This window comes from Sinohyriopsis cumingii, chromosome 12 (genome assembly GCF_028554795.1).
Source record: "Sinohyriopsis cumingii isolate HCF-2022 chromosome 12, ASM2855479v2, whole genome shotgun sequence".
Taxonomy (NCBI): Eukaryota; Metazoa; Mollusca; class Bivalvia; order Unionida; family Unionidae; genus Sinohyriopsis; species Sinohyriopsis cumingii.
In genome coordinates, this window is record NC_142972.1 from 25,763,534 (window position 1) to 25,774,896 (window position 11,363).

At 34.4% G+C, this 11,363-nt stretch overlaps 1 protein-coding gene across 1 annotated transcript in view; it reads right to left on the reverse strand.

Moving 5' to 3' along the window:
* LOC149786123 (uncharacterized) overlaps positions 1 to 11,363 on the reverse strand; it is a 137,433-nt gene that overhangs the window by 91,389 nt on the left and 34,681 nt on the right. The gene's annotated exons all lie outside the window — the stretch shown is intronic.

Genomic DNA, 11,363 nt, shown 5'->3' on the forward strand with positions numbered 1-11,363 from the left:
TCATAAATTTCATTTTAAATAATCTTAAATGTAAGATTATGTTATGTGTATCACATGACAGAAATGATATTCAATAAAAAGCATAAAAATAGGTTACATAATTGACTTTAAATTACATTCGTCATTACACCTTCAATTCATATGTCGTCATGCCGGCATTTGCTGAGTTATTGGGTGTTATTAAACGTATCATATAGTTACGTATGATACTGGAAAATATCATATGGGTATATTAATCTTAAGAGGAGCCACATTGGCTCAGTGGTTAGCGTCTCAGACCTGCGACCGAAAGGATGCAGGTTCAACCCCTGCCATCGGATCATATCCTCGACCTTATTGGAAAATAATGAGATAACAAGTACATTCTACAAAGACATGGAACCTATTACTTCCACTGAAACGTACGAAATGATCATCTAAATTTGCAAAAAGTGATCAGGAGAAGTGCGATCTGTTGAACTCGCAAGTTTGATATGTTACACGTTTAAAAAATTATGATAAACAGTTACCGCATTTTGAAGTTAGAAATCAAACTTTTATTTCTGCCATCATTATATATAAACAAGAAATTATTGATGTAATAACTAGTCTTGACCTAAACAAAACCGCTGGAACCAATCCAATAAGTAATAAACTTGTACAAGTATAGTTGAAGAAATGTATGTTCCATTGCAAATACTTTTAAATAAATCACTCCCAGCTAGCGTGTTCCTAACATAGTGCAAGCTAGCGTATGACATACCGATGTATAAGAAAGGAGATAAAACACTACCGTCTAAATACAGACTAATTGTTGACTTCGGCTAAATTATATACACTATTCATAAGTCCAACCTTAGAATATACTTCTGGAGTCTGGGATAATTGCTCTATTGAAGATTCGGAAAGATCAGAATAAAGGGGGGAAAATCAGATGGAAGATGCACGGATCGTTCCAGATCTATACCCATTAATTCTTCTAGATAGTCTCTTTATGCGGAAACTCTTTGGTTTGCACAACGAAGGAAAAGGAAGAGATTATGCATTATGTATTCGATTATAAATACTCAAGTACCTAACTATTTAAGCGAACTTCTTCCACAAAGGAGATATGAGGCATCTAATTATCGTCTACGTTACTCTCAAAGTATCACACCAATCTCTACCAAACTTTATATTTTCACACGACCTTTTACTATATACGATTCGTCTTTAGAACTCTCTCCCTGATGCTATCCGAAATCCTCCAAATCTTTCTATTTTTAAGAAACGTTTCTCTAATTTAACTAACGGATCATCACACAAGCAGAAAGACATCTTATTGTAGCTGGGTAGTCACGTCACTTTTCAATGATAAATCTAGACTTAACCAAGAAGTGTGTTGAAAGGTAGAGCGAAAGAGCTGGGATCTTTGGCATTAGGTAAGGGGCAATAGACAAAGTGCTCAACTTCTTCATTATCATAAGCACATGCACACGTGAAAGAGTTAACTAAATTCACCATGTAAAGGTCGGAATTCAGGAGACTACCTGCTTATCTAAGTTTAGTATGTAGGATATTAAGATGACATTTGTCAGTAGCATAATTTTAGCGTGATGACCCGTTAGTTGAATTAGAAAAACGTTTCTTAAAAACAGAAAGATTTGGAGGATGAGAAACCTATAAATTGATATCAAATGTGTTAACATCGGTGGTTCTTTACAATTGGCATGACTTATTTGATTATATACAAACCATCAAAAAACGGCAAGGGTAGAAGCGGGTGGCAAAGATATGAAGATCGGTAAGTCTCAAGCAATACCGAGACAAAAAAGGCAACTTTCAAGGTAGCATTTTCACACATTTATATTGACACGGGTCGTTTTAGACTAATGAGAAACCAATAAATGGATATCAAATATGTCCAAATCTTTGGGGTTTTTTTACGATTAACATGACATATTTAGCCTTATAGAAAACGATCATGTTGCAAGGATATAGGCGCACGGACAGAGAAATGAAGATGTACTTAAGATACATACACATAACTTTTACTGTTTTATTGCTTAAGTATATGCTTCATATCATTAGTATCAGCATCGAGATATGTGATACCATCGCAAAACATCAATGGTAGAGGCACGTAACAAGAATATAAGATTGGTAATAGTAAAGTCGCAAAGGATAATGGGTAAAATATATTAACTTTTCCAGGTTGCATTTTCACACATTTCTGTAGGCATATATCAATTTAGACTGATGAGAAACCTATCAAATAATACCAGATTTGTCAAAATCTTTGTGTGCTTACGATTGGTATGACTTATTCGACTCTAAGATAAACGTTCGTGTTGTAAAGATCTAGGAGCACTAACATTCAAATGATTATCATCGAACTATATGGTACCATCTCAAAGCGGCAAGGGTAGAGGCACGTAGGTAGAATATGATGATCCGTTGATGATCCGTAATATCGCAAGCGACACCGAGTAAAAAATATCAACTTTTTTACTTGCATTTTCACACATTTATATATTTCACAGATCAATTTAGATTGATGAGAAACTTATCAATTGATATCAAATTCGTCTAAATCGCGTTTTTAAAAAAATTACTAATGTTGTAACTTATTTGCTTATATGGACAACGCACATTGAGAAAGACATTGAGCTGACATACAGACACATAAAGATGTACTTTATAAGATGCATACACATATTATATACTGTTGTATAGCTTTCCCTATATGCTTCAAATCTATACTATTAACATTGAAGTAGGTGGTACCGTGGCAAACGGCAATGGTTGATGGACGTATCAAGGATATGAAGATGGTTAAAGTCGCAACCGATACCGAGCCAAAAATATAAACTTTTTTATTTTGCATTTTCGCACATTTATGTTGGCACAAATCGATTTAGACTGATGAGAAAATATCAACTGATATCAGATTTGTCTAAATCCGGGTTTATTTACTATTGTTATGACTTATTCACCTATATGGAAAACGATCGTATAGGAAGAGAGGGCGAAAGGACAGACAAATGAAGACGTACTTAATAAGATACATGCACATATTATTTACTGTTGTACAGCTGTAATTACATGCTTCAAATATATAGTATTAGCAACGAAATATGTGGTACGATCGCAAAACGGCAATGGTAGATTCACGTACCAAGGATATGAAGATCGGTAATGTCGCATCCAATATTCAGTAAAAAGAACAAAACGATTGATTTTGCATTTTCACACATGTCTATTGGCAGATCGACTTAGTCTCATGAGAAACCTATCAATTGATATCAAACTTGTCAACATCGCTGGTTGTTTGCGATTGGTGTGACTTATTCACCTATATGGAAAATATTTGGTTAGGAAGGCACTAAACGCAAGGACGTACAAATCAAGACGTACTTCATAAGATGCATACACACATATTATTTACCGTTGTGCAGCTTTTATTATATGTTTCAGATTTATAGAATTAGCATCGTAAAAATGTGATACGATCGCAAAACGGGAATGGCAGATGGACGTAGCAAGGAATCGATGATCGGTAACGTTGCAAGCGATACTGAGTGAAAAATATTAACTTTTCTATTTTGCATTTTCACCCATTTATATTGGCACAGATCTATTTAGACTCATGAAAAACTTGTCAACTGATATCAAACGTATTAAAATCGTTCTTTGTTTGCAATTGGTATGACTTATTCGCCCATATGGAAAACGTTCGTATAGGTCAGATGTAGGCACACGGAAAGGCAGATAAAGACGTGCTTAATGAGATACATACACATATTTTATAATTATGTACAGCTTTAATTCTATGCTTCAGATCTATAGTATTAGCATGGAAGTATGTGCGACCATCGCAGAACGGGAACGCTGTATGAACGTAGCAAGGATATGAAGATCAGTAAAGTCGAACCCAATATTCAGTAAAAAGTACACTTTTTTGTATTTTGCATGTTAACACATGTCTATTGGCACAGATAGAGTTAGACTGATGAGAAACCTATATAATAATATGAAATTTGTCAAAATTGGTGTTTGTTTACTATTGGTATAACTTATTCGTTTATATCGAAACCGTTCGTATAGGAAGGCATTGGGCGCACGAACATATATATGAAGACTTACTTAATAAGATACATACACATATTATTTACTGTTATACAGCTTTAATTATATGCTTCAAATCTATAGTATTAGCATCCAATTATGTGCTACCATCCTAAACGGCAAGGATGGAAGCATCAAGGATACGAAGATCGGTAAAGTCGCAAGCGACAATGAGTCACAAATAGCAACTTTTTATTATTCATTTTCGCCATATTTTTTTATTGTGTGTGTGTGTGTGTGTGTGGCATAGATCGATTTAAACTGATGAAAAACCTATAAATTGATATCAAATATGTCGAAATCGGTGGTCGTTTACGATTGGTACAACTTATTTACCTATGTGGAACATGTTCGTGTAGGAAGGCATTTGGCGCATGGTAAGACAAATGAAGACGTACTTAATAAAATATATTAACATGTTATGCTGTTGTTTAGCTTTAATTTTATGCTTGAAATCAGTAGTGTCAGCATCGAAGTATGTTGTAAACTCCCCCTCCCCTTAGTACGCTACTGCATGCACACTTTGTCAAATTCTAACAGGCACTAACTTTCTTGAAAATTATAATTATCAAAAAAATTCTGGATTCGTATATTATAACCTTATAATGCGCCTTCATTTTCCCTCAGGTAGGTCTCCAGGTCGAGTTGTCAAGAACAACAGGAACCAATATCGTACATTCTTTGTTAAGCGATCGCTCCGGTGGTGCAGTGTCTCTACAGAGCGTCCGCCTTGGATGCGAGAGGTCGCGGATTTAAACCCCGGCCGAATCATACTAAAGACTTGTAAAAATGGCACTAGCAGCTGCCTCTTTTGGCGCCCATCATTAAGAGGTTAGTGTTCGGATTGGTCGGACAGGTGTCAGGATAATGGGATTGGGTGGGACAAAATGCTGTATGTTTGTGGCATGATGCCACATTGCTACACATCATTATAAACTGTCACAATGCAGACATGGTAGCGATATGATTGCATTTTTTTAAAGCTATGTAAAAAATTACACACACACACACACTTTACTAGGGTATTTGCTATTTAAAGAGATGGAATCTTGTTCATATTTCAACCGCTTTTTATTAATGATCATAGCTGTGACCAACATATACGATAATAATAATCCCGATGATGATGATGATGGTTGCTGTTCATGATTTGTTTTATTACTACTGCTCCATGGTTTTATTATATATCGAACTTGAAAACAGAAGCACTACCAGCAATAAAGTAACTTTGAAAACAAATCGCACTTAGTCGATATAAATAATATTGACATCAAAATGAACGTCAAATGCTCTTGTGCAAATGTATCGAAATGAACTATCACAAGCCGGGTTTTTATTTTATTTTCATAATTTTTTTTTTTTTTTTTTTTTTTTTTTTAATTTACATTTCTAAACCGAAATAAGTAGTACTTCAAGGCTCTGTCTATGGTATAAATATGTTCATGTACACTTTTCCATTGTAACTTTAAGTGTATAGACTGCAAATACGATGAAGCACAAATCGAGGACGTCGAGTGGTAACATTGGAACAATATTACTACTTCGGTCCAGAAGGATAGCGACCTATATATATATTCCTGCCCACTACCATGTAGGATGTATCAAACTGTATATTACTCAAGCGCTCTTTGTCGAGCGTGCTGGTGTGTGTGTAAATATAATAACTTTAACTGAAATATATACAATTAAATTATATTTAAAAGTGATGCGGCACCTGGGAGTAAAGCAAAAATGGAAGAAACAAACTTCCGGATCGCTACTATCAACAGCAAGGGGATATACAAAGCGAAAGCAGACAAAATAGCCAAAGAAACAAACTTTGAGATAATAATGATACAAGAAACACACTATGGAATTAAGCCAGAATTCAAAATTTTAGTAGAAGACAAACTTAACGCAATAAAGATATGCAACAATTTTACAAACAATGATATTAGAGTGGGTTGCAACAATAATATTTTTTAATAAAACAGGCAGTAAGCTAGTAAAGGTTTGAGGTGGGGGAATTTTTTTAAGGGACGGTTGCTACATGTTAAAATGTTGAATTGCCATATTATAAATGTGTACATGCCAGCTAATAAAAATAAGAAACTAATTTTAAAGAAAACTTACATACCTACCTACAACAATATTCGATGGAAAATCTAATCATAGGGGAAGATTTCAACTGGGTAGGGGACGAAATTGACAGAACGGCTGACCTAACAAGTGACAAAATATACCGAACTGAAATGGTAAATTTATTAAATAAACACAATTTACATGACATTCATAGAAAACTGAACATTTTAAGAAGAGAATTTACCTTTAACTATAAATAAAACCAGTCTAGCAGGTTTTATAAATTTTACGGGAATTTTTATGATCCATTAATATATATTAATGCTGCAATAACCAACCAAAAACTATCAGACCATTTCATGTTCACTATTGACCTAAAAATGAAAAAAAAAATAATAGAAAAATATGGGCCAAATAATAAAATAAAAAAAGAAATTGAAACCTTCAAAAATGAAGAAAATATTAATATAATAATTGATTGGGATGTTTTTGAAAAACATAATGAAAAGAATATATATTCAGTACTCAAATAGAGGGCGGAAAAACAGAAAAAAGACAAACACGAACTCAAATTTGAACTAAGCAAAACAACAAACGACGATGGAGAAAAAAAACGATTGACAGACAAAATTATAATCGTTGAAGAAGACGAAAATCAGGGGGGAATAATAAGGGCGGGAAAATTTATAGAGATCTACAACAAGGCAAAAAACTTATATAAACGAGAAGAATTTAGAAAAGGGGGTGATACAATTTTAAACAAAATCAAAATAAACAATGTAACCCATACTGTAAAAGAAGATATCCTAAATAATATTTCCCAATATTATAAAGAACTATACACCACACAGAACATATACTTCAGCACAATCGACAGCTACTTAAAAAATGTCGACTGTGAGATGACATCAACAGAACATAGAGACCAATGTGATGACGTCATCTCAGATGAAGAAATCACAAAAAGTATATCTACACTCACAACAATCGCCAGGGAACGATGGACTCACCGTGGAATTCTATCAAAAGTTCCACGGTGAACTGACCCCGATCTTAAACGCTTTGTATAACAATATATTTTTAAGTAAAAATAAAATGACTAAATCTATGAGGGAGGGAGTTATCACACTTATATACAAAGGGAAAGGGGATAGAGACGAGATTAAAAACTGGAGGCCCATATCACTTTTAAACACGGACTATAAGATTTTAAGTAGTATTTTAACAAATAGAGTAACGGGTAGGATAAACAAAATAATTATTGTAAATCAAACTTGTGGGGGAGGGATATACAAAACAAAATTTTAAACATTAAAACTATAATTAACTACATAAATGAAACATGTATGATGAGTGTTATGGTACTCTTCGACCAGGAGAAAGCTTTCGACCGATTTGAACAAAACTATATAAAGAATGTTTTTAAAAAATTTGGTTTCAGACCCAGTTTCTGAAATGGACCAAAATCCTACAAACTGGGATAATTTCATGTGTACAATTAAACGGGAAATGCACGAAATAATTTGAAATAAAACGATCAGTGAGACAGGGATGTCCACTATCAATGCTACAATACGTAATGGCAATAGAAATCCTAAGTCACACGATAAGAAACAACCCAGAAATACAAGCAGGGGCGTATTAACCATTAGGCAGACTAAGCACTTGCTTAGGGCACCAGGGCCAAAGGAGGCACCACAAAGTTGAGAAAAGGGTGAAAAGAAAAAAAAAAGCGAATGAAGATTTGTAAAAACAAATTGATAAAACTAGTGCCAGTTGATCATAATGTTCTGTTTCTTGATCATGGTACACCCTAGGGTTATCTTCCCAGGTGTACGTTGAAAGGAGGGGGTCACCAAGATTTGTCAGTGCTTAGGGCACCAGTGAGCCTTAATCCGCCCCTGAATGCAAGGCATACAAATACCAAACCTAAAAAAGAATAAAAAATGCTCTAACATGCATATGATTGCACCAACTTTATAAGAGAGGGGAAATGCTATATGCATCTAGTAGAAGAATTTGAAAAATTTGGTAAAGCGTCGGGTTCCAAAATAAACCACAACAAGCACGAAATCTTAAAAATAGTTAACTGGAGGGGCAACCACCCTGGATTGCCCCCCCCCCCCCCCCAACACACACACACACCTACTGAGAGACACGGTAAAGGCTCTAAGGGTTTACTTTGGTAAAAAAGAAAAGAAGCTGTAGAAAACTATGAACATATTATCAACAAAATAAGAGAAAATATGAAAATCTGGCCATGGCGCCATTACGTATCATGGAGCGGGCCCAAGTGGCCAAGACTTATTTATACTCAAATATTAACTACATAATTAAATCCATATATACGGATAATACTATTTTAAACAAAACAGACAAGGAAATAATAGATTATATATGGAATCATAAAATGCATTATGTAAAAAAAGAGACATTATATAGGGCCAAAAGTAAAGGGGGCTTGGGGTTGCCGAGCCCCCTACTACCATAATTAACTAACATAATCAATAGATTAAAAAATTGCAATCAGACCCGGCTACAGCGTGGGAAGCACTGTACATCTACTGGTTCGGCTTCACCTTGAGAAACCGACCAGAGATATACAAAAATAACAAATTAATATAAAAAATTGAAGTGCCACGCAAATTTAAATATATAAGAGAACTAATTTTAAAATATAGAGACAAAACAGATTTATGGAAAATAGAAATAAGTAAAAGTGACGCTTGGATTAGAGAGGAGGTAACCAAAAATATAAAATGTAGATTAGAGCAGGACAACTGGGGGGTAAATTGGACAAACACTTGGAAAAATTGGCGAAAATAAGATCTGTCAAACACAAAGTATAATTTTTTAAATACCTGCACAACACCTGGCTAACAGACGAAGAAGCAATCAAACGTCGTATGCTCAGGATAATGCCGAAATGCCCTTTATGTAAAACAGCGAACTTCACCAAACTACATACGATTGCCCAATGTGAAAAAACTAAACATAATAGGATAAAGTTAATAATGGAAATTTGCAAAAAAAATATAAGTATAACAAAAATAACATTTTATTCATAGATGTAGACTACGAAAACAAAATCGTTCTAAAAATGTATAGACTATATAGTAACTATGATGATATCCTGTGAACAGGTGATAAAGATTTTTAAATAGGATACGCCGTAAAAATAAGAATATTAACCACAATACGAACTCAGTACGTCTTACGACGAACAGATACTTACCGTCAGGCTGATATAACGCAATTTATGTTGGAATTGGGGGAGAGAGGAATAGGTATGACAGACCGAAGGGTCGCGTAGCGCAATTGCGAGCTGATGCCATACCCATACCCCCTCCTCGCACCCCACAACAGCCATATTTTAAAGAAAATTTCAAATTATATTTCAAATATTTCAAAGAAACCCATATAACTTTTTTTTTAAAAGAGAAAAGGGAAGAAAGGAAGAAAGAAAACAATAAAAGAATTTTGTAATTTATTTTTTTTTTTTCTATGAAAAAAAAATTCTAAAGACATATATAGTAAGGGATACAGGGAAAATATAAGGGGGAAGTAAATAGCGATGACATCATGGGGCTAAGTCACATGGCGCTAAGCGAAGTGGACAGGCCCATCAAAAGTCTTTGAAAACACGCCATGTAGAACATAAACAGACAAAAGAGAGACACAAATACATACTGTATAACACTTAGTTTAAAACCCTACTAACTTCTATATCTTAAAATCCATACAGCTCCCGCACTGCATGGTTGACCACTGCACAATAATGTGGTCTCATACATACGTTTGGATCTTTCAATAAAGCATAATCAGATAAACTAAATGAAGGAAGCCTAATGCGACCCAGGAGAAACACATAAAGAATAAAGAAGCGTGAACCTTGGATCGAGCGTAACCTACCTATCAACATCTTTAAAACCTATTATGAGGAACGATCATATTATCACTCGAATAATAAAATGAGAAATTATTTTTTTTTTAAACAAAATCTAAATAGTACACCATTCCATCGTCAAAATTAGAAAACCATAAAACAAATTAAAAGATACAATATAACATCATAAAGGAAGAAATACAACTGGGAAAGATAGTTGATCTATACTTGCTGTCTCAAACATAAAGAAAATATAGCATACATACAATATAGCACCATTACATATAGCAATTACTGAGACCTAGGCGACATATAGCAAAGGTCACAAAATATTTCAAGGGAAGGAACTTCGAGCAAGGTGAGGGAAACCAGACTCGGACGAACAACCCTTTAGATAACACTATGGAAACATAAATACCCCATAAAAATATCTACAAACTAAATTTTTTTATATAAAATTTTGTTTTAAAAAAAACATACAACACATCTGAGGTGGAAAGACACAAACATAAAATACTTTTTAATTTTTTGGAAATGGGGGGGGGCATATTTCCGGCGCCCCCCCCCCAAAAAAAAGTGTGTTTGTGTGTGCGTGTGTGTGTTACTATACCCATTACATTACTTGCAAAATATATATGGTGCTGACATTTTCGGCAAGAGGGAGACATACCGATATTCTGCATATAATTATTTTAATGTTTGTCAGAGCGAGAGTATTGGGGCCTGATCAGTTCAATATATTTCTCAACTGATATAGCGGGTATAATAGAGCCCCCCCCCCCCCGAGTTCGCCACAGAGCGCTCGTGTAATATACGGTTTAATACAAAATACATGATCGTGGGCAGGAATATACAAATTTTGGTCGATATACATGATCGTTGTTATCTATTCAAACGAGGGCCATGAAATACATTAGCAAATCCCTACAGTATTTAAGGCAGGCGATTACGAATTATTTAAACCACATTCTTCATCTGTCACAGATTTTATAATCATTTTGAAGTGGCTGCTTTATCTCGAGGAAAACGAGCGGTAAGTGTTATATAAAACAAAATCTTAATAGCAATTTGATCACTTTTGCGTCATTTTACAGTAAGAATAGTAACAAATAGAGGATAATTTCTTTTCCTACGTTAGGCCTAATACCTGGTATGTTTCTTAGTGTGATACACACACACAAAAACCAAAACAACACCAACAACATTTTAAAAAACCCACAAAAACGAGTGGCGCGCCGAAGCCACGGGCTAAAATGTTTTTTTAAATATTTATTTATAGTATCAATCACAAATTGAAATATATCCAGTATTAGCATTGGAAAAGAAAGTT